The 12,090-nt window shown below is 50.1% G+C and overlaps 1 protein-coding gene across 1 annotated transcript in view; it reads left to right on the top strand.

The window, feature by feature from the left end:
• Positions 1-12,090, top strand: part of LOC101595443 (c-Maf inducing protein) — a 231,415-nt gene that overhangs the window by 103,312 nt on the left and 116,013 nt on the right. The window lies entirely within an intron of this gene.

Raw genomic sequence — 12,090 nt, forward strand, 5'->3', positions numbered from 1 at the left:
AGAGATTGTTTTCCCAGGGGGATGGTTGAAATGGTGTATGAAGCAGAACCCATGCACCTTGCTGCCATAAAAAGCTCTTGGAATTTTTGGTGTGGAGGAAATGGCTCAGCTGTTAAAGGTGCTTGCTTGATAAGCCTGCTGGCCCAGGTCGGTTCCCCAGCACCTATGCACAATATGGTGCATGCGTCTGGAGTTTGTATACAGTGGCAGGAGGCCCTGGCATGCCATGTGTGTCTTCATGAAATGTTATGTTTAGTTCACTATCATGTTCTAGCTGTGGCATGTCCCATGGCCATATAAGATGTTCACATTAGGGGACACTTAGGATAGGTGTGCCAGAATTCTCTGTACCATCCCTGACACTTTTCTGTAAATGTGAAACTACTTAAAAACCTAGAGCTTGTTTATAAAAAAGGTGGAGGTGTCTGGTGTGGGTGGGAGTGATCAGCGAGGACTTCTGGGAGGAAGTATTAAGAAAGGCACTTCCAGGGTGCCAATGACCAAAGACAGCAGGAGGCTGGCAGAAAGTGCTGATGGTGGGCCACACAGTGGGCCTGCTGGATCTCTCTGCTGCCCCTTAGCGTTTGCTTCCTGGGGTCACTTTGTCCTTGTGAAAGCGAGGAGCAAATGCTGACCTCTGAGCCCAGCAGATAAGGAGACTCTGCCTCACCTCTTGGGGCAGAGTAGCCTATATTTGTGAGTGATGGGGGTTTGACTACCTGGAAACTGGGTCCCAGAGTTCCTCCTGCTGCCCAAGGCCAACAGAACTTCAGTTTCTTAAGTGTTGAGTTTCTGACTTCCTTGTAGAAGCTGCATGCCCACCAGGGAGGGTGTCCTTTCCTCGTCTTCTGTGTGAAGGAGAGTACTAGCCCTGGCAGTGGACTAGGCCACCTGACCCCAGACCATAACTGGCCTGTGGGCTCAGAGTGAGAAAGGTGACAGTGATTATTATAGTAGCAACAGCGAGATCTACACCCTCTCCCCCCACCCGGCCATGTACACTGCCCCCCCCCCACCATGTACACTGGGTATGGCCCTTCCCAATTTCCCACCCCTCTGTTTCAGGCCCTTATGATGTGCTTGTGCTGTTCTCAACCCAGCAGTGAGGCCCGCTGTCTCCATGAGTGCTGCGTTCTGTGAGGGACAGAGAAGAAACATGGAGACGGAGGTCTTTGTGGTCCTGGTGGAGTGTGAGCATGCAGGAGTGAGCGTGGTCAACACAGTCTGACATTGGTTGTCTTTGTTATTGTTTTCAGTCTCACTGTGTCATCCAGGCTGATCTTGAACTCTCAGTCTTGTTGCTTCAGCTTCTGAGTGGTAGGGGTGCAGCATGTAGTCACCAGGCCTGGCTCAGCACTGACGATTAAAAGTAAACCACAGCCAGGAGGTGTGAATGGACAGCTACATTTATGAACATAGGCAGAAAAGTTGGAAATTGAGCTTCTGTCACACTAGCCATGTGGTGGTTTGAATGTGAATGTATGGCCCCTCATAGACCTAGATTTTTTTTTCTTAGAGAGACGTGGGGAAGAGAGAGAGAGAATGGGTACACCAAGGCCTGTAGCCACTGCAAACAAACTCCAGGTGCATGCGCCCCCTTGTGCATCAGGCTTACTTGGGTCCTAGAGAATTGAGCCTCAAACTGGGGTCCTTAGGTTTCACAGGCAAGTGCTTAACCACTAAGCCATCTCTCCAGCCCTAGGTGCTTTTATTAAGCTTGTAACTTGGATCTCTAGCCACCTGGCTGGTTGGAGGAGGTGTCACTGGGGGTAGATCCTGGGAACCAGCCCAATGGTGTGGAGAGAGCAGTGTGAGCTGTGGCAGGCATTCGTTGCTGCTTTTGGTGTTTGCTGGCTGCTTAGTTGTTTGATCTGTAAAAGGGACTTAGCTTCTTCGACCATTGATAGGACTTCCCCTGGATCTATAAGCTTGAAATAAACCCCTTTCCTCCCATAAACAATGTATGGTTGTATATTCTTCTCAGCAGCACGGAACTGTCTAAGACAAGCTACATTTCCAGTGTTCTGTCACTGACTGAGCTATGGATTCCCACAGTCACAGGGAGGCCCGAGGACAGTGTGGTCCAGGTAAGGGCAGAAATGGAAGTCTGGCAGCTGCAGGGCTTCTGAGGCTTGGCCACAGTGGCCACCATTGTTTCTTCTTCTTGCTTCGAGATTCCCTCTGCTAGATGGTGCTGTTGCAGTGGGAAGGGCATTATCAGTCCCTTCCATCCCAATGTGCACACAGGCAGTGGAGGCAACAGCCTCTCCTGGGACTGGCCCCAGGCTCCACCTACCTGCTGAGTGCTTTCACAGCCCCCCAGGTGATCACAGGCTTGTAGAGTTGACATGCCCTGGTGTCAACTGGACATGGTGTCCGTATTGAGTCCCATGTGAGGGTGTGCCAAAGCTGCCCACACCTTCTTTGCGGTAGCCATGATATCTCACTGCTTTGGGCTATGTAGTCTTGGGCTGCCTCATGCAGACTCTGAACTCTTATTATCACGAGGTTCAAGGTACAGTGATGAGGCACCCTGGACAACAGTTTACCACCTGGAAGAGCTCCCACTTGCCCTCACTGTTTACACTGCCTTGTGGAAGCCAACACCCTGTAAGCCCTAGAGCACTCAGGCTTGTTGGGGACCCTGCCCCTAGGGACTCTCTCTTTGGTCAGGGTTCTCAGCTGCTGCAGAGTTTGGACCAGCAAACTGTGCCCTTCTGATGCCATTGAAACTTAGTCACATGTCTAGAAATGTGGACTGGGGCGAATCAGTAAGCTGGGTATATGATAGGTGCCTGGTGAATCTTGGATGAGGGGTGGCACATAGGGGTATGGATAAGACAAGGCCCAGGTCAACAGAGTGGAGGAGTGTGTGTGGAATGAATTCCTAGCTGAGAATGTGGAGAAAGCTTCCCTGCAGTAGAATGCACATGTGCTTTTATAGTCTTATTCAGGTGTGATAATTGTTTGCACAATGTTAAGTGCTCAGGACATGAGGGGCCCCCAGAGTGGGTGTTGTGAAGGCTTGCTGCAGGAGAGACCTTGATATGTCTGGGATGTCTTCCTCCTCTCCTCTCCTTCCTTACAGAGAGAAAACGGGGGTGGGGGGAATGGGTGCACTAGGACCTCTGGCCACTGCAAATGAACTCCAGACACCTGTACCACCTTGTGCATCTGGCTTATGTGGGACCTGGAGAATCAAACCTGGGTCTTCAGGCTTCATAGGCAAGTGCCTTAACTATTAAGCCATCTCTCCAGCCCTGGGGTGTCATCCTTCAGCGTTGGGTTCAAGGAGCATGAGAGACATGGGACGATTCTGTGACATTCACAGAAGATCCCCTTTCAGATTAAAGTCAAGGCCCCAGTGGGCATGGAGAGTGACCCTCAGCACCAGAGCTGGTCTTCCAAAGAGCACCTTATTCATGTGGGCCCCAGGGATGTATTCAAAGAGGTGCCTGTCTCCTTTGTCTCAACTCTATGGACTGCTTAGCTCTCAAAGCCAACACCTGATGCCTACAGGTGACGACCCTAGATTGGTGCTGCTCCTGGCTGCTACCCCCTGTGAGGTCCTTGGGAGACCAACCCCTACCTCACCTTCCCCTGCTCTGTCCCCTCGTGCATAGCTCTGGCTCCTGGAGCCTTAGTGTCTGCATCCCAGCCTTGGAAGGGAGGCCTTTCTCCCTCCCTGGATCCAGATGCCTAAGGAAGTTCCTCATATGGCTGGACTAGGGCAGAGGCCTATTTCTAAAACAACTACCTTGCAGGCTGTGGCAGGCCCATGGCAGTCTCCTGTGGTGACAGACAGTCTTCAGCCAGCACAGGAGGGGAACGCAAGCAAGCTTCCCAAGGGAGGGGGTGACACAGGCAGTAGCTGTCCTTAGCCATGTCCTCTCCCACCTGCGCCAATCTCTTTGCATCTGGCTCCTGCCTGACATACAGTGAGACCTCCTTCAGGACACGCTGGCCCTTACTGATCTCCCTGCTGTGTAACCAGGGGTAGGTATGCATGTCACCAAGGTGGACGTGTCACTTTGTCCCCTCCCACAGGCTTTAGGACCATGGCCAGAAAGCCACAGTTAGCCAGAAAACGTCAGCAAGAAACCCAGGAGACACAGACAAATAGTTAGTTCTTTGAGGCTGAAATGGACAGCAGGGACCCAGGAGACCACGGCTTGTCATTTGTTTGCATAAGAGAGGCCTCTGCCACCCTGTCTCGAATCGTCCAGAGGAGACAAAGGCGCTTCTGAGCAGAGGCCGCCCTTGCCCTGAGGAGGAGAGTACACTGGTGTGGCTGGACATACTCGCTTCCAGATAAAATTATGTGCTTGGGGTTCGGGTGGACTTAGGCCTCATTCATGCGGCTCTGTTTGCTTAGCCCGCCAGGCCTGTACCTGGGCTACAGCCTCCTGGGACAGGTCAGGGCCTTGCTGTTTTTCCAGGGAGTGATAAAGAACTGTCCTCCCCTGCACTCTCTTCAGTCCCTTCTTGCTCACTGTGACCATCCACATGAGGCTGGAACCATTCATAGCTGCACTTGGAACCTCAGCCTTGCTGTATGGTCTGGGCATGTTATAACCCTCTCTGTTGCCATTGCCTGCCCATTGTAATCACAGCAAGGGCCTGATAATTCAGTTGTATGCCCTGTATGCATGACTTCGTTCCCAGTTAGATTCCCAAGAGAATCGAGTGCTTTGATCCACCAAGAGACATGAACAAGCATGCCCCAAGAAGCCCCAAACTGGAAAGGACCTACATGCCCATCCTCAGTAGAAGCCATAGGTATTACAGTGGAATACTATGGAGCAATGAACAACATTACAGCCTGTCTCTTGCAGCATGTTGTGTGAATTGAGACCAACACAAGCGATTACACTTCGCATAATTCCTTCATGTTTAAGTTCAAGGGCAGACAAAGTTAGCTTGTGGTGATAGAGATCAGAGTAATGGGTCCTTTGCTGGGGAGTAGCCAGGAAGGGGAACTGGAGTGCCTCCTAGGGTGTCAGCTGGCATCATGTGCATGTGCATATGTCAACTGTGACTAAATGGGAACATCACGATTGATGCTGAATGCTTGCTATCTGAAAGAGAGGGCTCTTTCAGCCATGAGTGTCTGCTCAGGGAGATCCTTGGAGCCTGGCTCCAGATTAGGAGGAATCTGAAGTGGAATTCCAGGTAGCGCTTCCTAGTTGAGACCCTGGGCCATAATCACCACCGTGCAGCTCAGCTGTGCGGACCTTGAAGGGACAGGCCTGTCCTAAAAGCGTGGCCTGTTAGTAGTGGAGCACAGATCTGCTTTGTGCAGGGTTGAGTATGGTGGATGTGGGTGATTAGGCCTGGCCCAGGAGGTGAGCGGCCAGTAGGTTGGTTGTCAGAGAAGGAGGGTGGTAGGTTCATGTTGTACTTGGAGCCCAGCTTGAGGCATGTGGGCCTCTGTTGCTACTTCTGAAAGGGGTGTGTGCAGGCTTCCGGTGAAGTACAGCCAGAAGCAAAGCTGGGACCCTTGCCTTCTTCCTCCCTTGCTCCTAGTCCTTGCACCCTTCTCATCTTCCCAGTTGCCATGAAACCAACATTCTACATTCAGTCCCTGGATGCTGGTCTGCATGACCATAACTTGTTCAGTATAGATGGTTTTCTTTTAAACCTGGAAGTCCATTTTGCAGAAATGGAGACTGAGGTCCAGAGGGTCAAGGCCTTACCTCTGATGGCAGATCCCCTGCCAAATTTCTTTGGGTTGTCTTTCTGCCTTCTCACAACTTGGAGGAAGAGGTAGGCTCTGTCTTCCCCTTGGATCTGACCATGGTCTGTGCTGTGATCACCATAGTCTGTCTTTCCCTCTGGTTTTTGGTTCCTTCTCCCCCACTGCTTCTGGCTCATACCTGCTCTCTGTCCACTGGGCCATTGAGAGGGAGCTGTGTCACCCACCCTGTGCAAGGGGCTGCAGAACAGCCTGCTACCCAGCTACCCACCCTTGGGCCGTGTCTCCCATCACCATGTGGCCAGGGCCCAGGGCAAGGGCACCATGCCTCAGCAGTGAGTCACTCTCTCTCCATGCCAGGCAGGAGCTCCTAGGGTGGGGGTGACCCCACAGAATGAAGGCCTGATGGGAGACATGGCCCGTGGCTGGCCAAGGAAGAGGGAGGAGAGCGGAAACTTTTACATTTGTTTCTGGCTTTCCAACCAGTTACAGTGATCAGCCTCCCAAGTAAACAGAAGCCCAAACCAAGGCTCTTTCTCTGTGGAGAGCAGAAGCTGCCAAGCAAGGGTAAGCTGGGTTTGGCTACAGAGCAAAGTGACCCTTAAGCCCAGATGAACTGACAAACCAGCTTTTCCAGTAGCCACTCTAAAAGGCACGTGGCCACCCAACAAGGCGCAGTATCGCTGGCAAGGGAAAGGTTAGATGGCCTTCATATGGAAAGAGCAGGTGGGAATCAATAAGAAGTCATGACCTCTTCTGGGAGAAACATACAAAGAGCAGGAAGAGCCTCTGCAGGCCACGGGGCTGTGAAAAGCACACCCCTCCCGTAGAAGATACAAGTGAAGAAGCATGTGGGGCGCATGACTTAACCCCAGGGAGGCAGAGGTGGGAGGGTCACTGTGAGTTTGAGGCCACCCTGAGATTACATAGTGAATTCCATGTCAGCATGGGCTACAGTGAAAGCAGCAGCATGTGGCCCACTGCCACCTGGACTGGAAAACTGGTGCACACTGGGCATGTTAACGCTCCCTACCGTGGTTACTCTCAGGGCCCTTCCTCCTGTAGCCTCTCCTCCTCACGCTCAGTCCCTGAAGATGTTAGCAGTGCTGCTCATGAATGCCTGCTGTACACCAGGGGTCTCACCATCTTGTAGAGGAGGAACCTGGGGGTCAGAGTGATAGAGTGATGTGGGTGAGGCCTGCCCTCAGCGCTGGAGTCCGAGCCAGAGCCCAGAGGTGGGCAGTTCTAGCTCCCAGGCTTGTCTGTTCTTTGCATGTCTTCTCTACTGCTCTGTCCTCGACTCTCTAGGAGCTTGTGCTGGCTAACTGCAGCTTGTCACAGATGGTAGGGCTGGGGTCGCAGGTGGCCCTCACCCAGTACTCCACCCACCCAGGACTCCACACATTTCCCAGGCATGACCTGGATTAAGTCACTCAGTCTGTGAAGGCATTAGTCGTCTGCACTGTGGGAACTTACCTTGCAGGGGCTGTGAGGATTCTGTGTGGCTGTTGAGTGCCTGGGCATCATAGGTGCTTTATGAGTGTGTACCACTGTGTGTACCCAGTTTTCCATCTGTCCACCCCATCCAGCCCTCGGCTCCTCATCTGTTCTTTCACATCTATTCCTCTGGAGCCCCTAGGGTGTCAGACTTGCACAGGCATCTTCTTCTCTCTCCCTGCTGGGGAGTCAGCAGAGGGCACCCAGCCTGCCCATTGTATCCTTCCTTCCACAGAGCTGCTGGATCAAATCTTTGCTTGCTGCCATCCAAGCCATAGCTGATCATGCTTGTTTTGCTAGTCAAGAGTGGTCACCCATGTGGCAGCCTGGCCCCACAAAGGAGGCCAACAAGGGGGTGGAGGGAGCCCGTGCTCGGCACTGGGTAAGTAATGAGTTGTGTGCACTGATGGCTTGTCCTGGGGTCCACATTGCCAGCCTAGAGGGAGTGGCATGGCACTTCCAGTGAACTGCTTTTGGGGTTGCTATCATGAGAATGCTAGAACTCTGGGTCAACCTGGCTGGAGAGGGAAGAGTGTTCTGTGAGAACATCATACTGTCCAGTGGGTTTCTCTGTAAGATGGCACTGGTGGAGCTACCCTCCTATCTCCAGAGGTTCCTAGCTTCACCCTACCACCAAGCCCTTCATGTCGTCAGGGTCACCAGCAATCAGGGTGCCACCCCAGCAGACCTACCTCCTTAGATAGGTGCAGCTACTGATGCTCCCAAGCAAAGGGGAACAATGATCTGTCTTAAATAGGTGCTCCTACTGAACTTGCTAACACAGCCTTGGAGCAGTTGGGTCAATATAATATTACTGGCTGTCCCTAGAACAGGCTTTCCCATAGGCCTCTTCTTCTAAGAGCAGTTTAGGAAAGGGAGGAGAGAAAACTTCACTAGAGGATCTTTCTGGACATGACCTTGGCCACACTGAGAGCTCATGCCCTTGAGAGGATGTGGTGAGGGGGTGCTTGCCTTCTGGGAGTTTCCACCCACTAACCCCATATCTCAGTCAGTCAGATCCCAATGGGGGAGGTCGTTTTTCAGTGTATAATGTTCATAACTAGCACTAATGAACCTAGGCAAGGTCACCTAAAGCAAGTGAAGTCTGAGGGATGGTCATAGCTCCAAGGAGCCTGTGAAGATCTGATGCCCAGAAGAGATAAACAGGACATGGAAATGGAGGGGTAAAGTTACTTATAGTAGTATTGTTCATGAAGCGGAGGAATCTGGGTATAGGGCATGCATATGAACCCTGTACCCTCTCTGCAGTTTTTCTGTCAGTCTGAAACTGGTCCAAAAAAGAAAAAAAAAATTAATTGGCACTCTAAGACATTGTTTATTCTGGTATCATTCACTCTGGCATTTTCAAATCCAGTTTGTTTTTGTTGATTCCCCTCCTATTTAGTCCTCTCCCCTCCAGCCTCCTTCCCCTCAGCATCTCCTCCCTGTGTTTACATGTCCCATGTGTCCTTTCCCCTTCCCTTGCTCACTTCCAGCTCTTTTCTGTAGAGTTGCTTTTAGTTATGTTTCTACCATCATCGTTTCAGCTACATTTGTCCCCCTATGTATGTCCATACTTATAGATCATACTAGCTAAGACCTGCCTATCAAAGAGAACCATGTGGTTTTGGTCTTTCTGAATTTGAGGCACTTCGCTTAATAGGATTCTTTCCAGGTCCATCCTTTTCCCCCAAATTTTCCTATTTTTATTGTTCTATACTTCCAAATAGAATTTCATTGTCATCTATTTATGGGCATGTAGGCTGATTCCAGTTCTTAACTATTGTCAATAGAGTAGCATAAACATGGATGTGCAAGTATCTCTATAGTAGAATGTGGTGTTCTTAGGGTATATGCCCAGGACTAGTGTAGCTGGGTCATATGAGAGGTCTATTTCTAGCTTTGGAAATACTTCCACATTGATTTCCATAATGGTTATACTAGTTTACACTCCCACCAACAGCAGATGAGGGTTCCTCTTTCCCCACATCCTCACCAACATTTGTTGTTTGTTTTGTTGATGATAACCATTTTAACTGGGGTACATGGCATTTCAGAAATTGTTTAAGGACTGGAGAAATGGATTAGCAATCAAATGCACTTGTTTGCAAAGCCTGTAGGTTAAATTCCTTAGTACCCACATAAAGCCAGACCCACAAAGTGACACAGTTTCACAGTTTTCCGCTTGCAGGAGGCCTTGGCATGCCCATACACTCTTCTCACTCTCTGTTTTTCTTTCTCTCTCCCTCCTTTCCTCTATCCCATAAATAAAACAAATAAATATGAAAAGATGTTTTGATTTGTATTTTTCTGGAGGCCAGGGATGTTGAATATGTGTTAAAATTCTTATTGGTGGGCTGGAGGGATGGCTTAGCAGTTAATGCATTTGCCTGCAAAGCCAAAGGACCCAGGTTTGATTCCCCAGGACCCACATTAGCCAGATGCACAAGGGGGCGCACACATCTAGAGTTCCTTTGCAGTGGCTGGAGGCCCTAATGTGCCCATTCTCTCTCTCCCCCCTTTCTCTGTCAAATAAATAAATAAATAAAAATAATTATTTAAAAAATTCTTAGCTGGGTGTGGTAGTACACGCCTTTAATCCCAGCACTCGGGAGGCAGAGGTAGGAGGATCGCCTTGAGTTCAAGGCCACCCTGAGACTACAGAGTGAATTCCAGGTCAGCCTGAGCTAGAGTGAGACACTACCTCAAAAAAAAAAATTCTTATTGGCCATTTTGTTTTTCTTTTTTGAACGGTCTGTTCATTTCATTAGCCCACTTGGTGATTGGCAGATTTTTTTTTTGGTGTTTAATTTTTATAGTTCTTTATAAATTCTGGTTTTCATCCCATTGTCTGAAGTGTAACTGGAAAAATTTTCTCCCATTCTGTAGGTTGTTTCCTTTGCTGATGGTTTCTTTTGCTGTGTAGAAACAGTAAATTTCATATTGTCATATTTATTGGTTCTTGGGACTATTTTCCGTGCTATTGAAAGTCATGTTCAGAAAATTCTTACCTATGGTTATTCTTGAAGTGTACTTCCTATTTTTTTCTCTAGTACTTTCTATGTTTCAGGTTTAGATTAAGGTCTTTGAATCGATATTTATACAGGGTGATAAACACAGACTAATTTCATAAAATTTCTTGAAGAACAGAAGGTCGTGCCAAGAGGCACAGGCTTGCATGGTGTTTGGTGCAAGTGTGCAAAGGCCCCTGTTGTGTGACTTTTCCTGGGGAGATGTGAGGAGTTGTCTCTAAACCCCAGGTGGGGAGCAGTCAGCAGACCACAGGAACGGTTGCACCAGGTCTAGCTTATTAGTAAAGCAGTGAGTTACTGGAGAGTAGATGACACAAAGGCAGTTGTATCACCAGAACGGCCACCCAGCCTGGGTGACCACGTAGAAAAGCTCCCTGCAATACTTTCAGGCAGCTTGTAGCAAGCCGCAGTCTGCTCCCAGCCATTGCTTATGTAACCTTGGGAAGGGGCCTTGTGTGTTGTATACTCTTCAGGAGCTTCCTGAGCCTTGGGAATTTTAGGTCCCAAGCCTTGTATGTTTTACTTACTTCCTGAGCTGTGCTGGCCTCCCTACAGAGGGGGAATGTCTCAACAAGGATAGGCTACATGGGCACCTGTAGCTCAGTGAGCCCAGTGTGGTAGCCTGGGTGAGTGTCACATTCAGAGAAGTAGCTTGTTATGCCCTTCCTGGCCTGGCCAACTAGGCATCTCTTCATAGATGCTCAGGAAACCCCAACCTCTTCTTGCACTAGCAGGGTTGGACCTGTGTGTCAACTATTCCTTGGGGTTGCCTGGCCCTAGTACAGTCCCTGTTTTCCCCACCTACCCCTTTGCCTTCAGTCAGGGGGAGGTCCTGTGGGAAGAGCATCTCTGCTCGACCTCTCCTGGACTCATTTACCAAGGTGTCCTTGGGTCCATACCCCACCCCCGGCCCGGCCACAGTGACTTTGATGCAGTGTTCTGGGCCTTGGCTGGGCTCCTCCCCCTCTGCCTGGGCTAGCATGCTCTCTTCCAAGGCTCCAGGGTCCTTGACACTGCATGGCAAGAGACTGTCTCCTCGGAGCTCCAGAGCCATGCTTGCTGGTAGATGCTACCTTGAGCTCTGGTCCCTACCTCTGTCCCTGGCCCCCACTCGTCCCTGATGCTGCAGCCCTGCAGGAGCTGCCAGGGCCCATGCTCTGTACTAAAGGCTCTGTCTTAGAAAAAGCCGTTCCTCTCTGGGAACATCCTGAGCTGATAGATGAGGTTCTTGGGGGTCTCTGAAGCTGTACTTGCTGGCTGGCTTTTGGCCTGTGACAATGGTAACTAAGAGCACACTGCACACCAGCTCTATTCTTTCTTTCTGACCCCAGCGTTCCTGGGCAATGAGCTTTCCCATCCTTCTCTTTGAGATACAAGCCAAGATGGGGTGCCCTTTGCTCAGGGCATTCTACTCACCTAGGCCGAGCTGGGACCCCCAACTGGTCCATCTTATTCTCAGTCTACACTCCTTTCTTGACCATGCTGCTTGTTTGGTGATCTAGTATTCCATAATCAATGCTGTCCAGGGTCCCTGCAGTGGCTGTGAAATGGAATGTGATTCCCATGGAAAGTAACAGGCCCTATGCAAAATCAGTGACCATCCCAGCCCATTTTACCCAGGACTTCTCTGTGTTAGCGCTGAGTCCCACTTTGGGAACCTCCTCAGCCCCTGAGCAGGCCAGTGGTCTCCCTGCCTTATGTCCCAAGTTTCTCTGAGGTGGGAGAGAAATGTAAACATAAGATATGAAATAAAATGAAATGACTTCTGCCCTGTTTCCAAAGTCACAATAATTTCCCTGGGTAGGAGCTGCTAGGTTTTGAAATGAGAGCAGAGTCTTAAAATGGAAGACACATCTGCTTTCCCTC

Source organism: Jaculus jaculus, chromosome 1 (genome assembly GCF_020740685.1).
Source record: "Jaculus jaculus isolate mJacJac1 chromosome 1, mJacJac1.mat.Y.cur, whole genome shotgun sequence".
NCBI lineage: Eukaryota > Metazoa > Chordata > Mammalia > Rodentia > Dipodidae > Jaculus > Jaculus jaculus.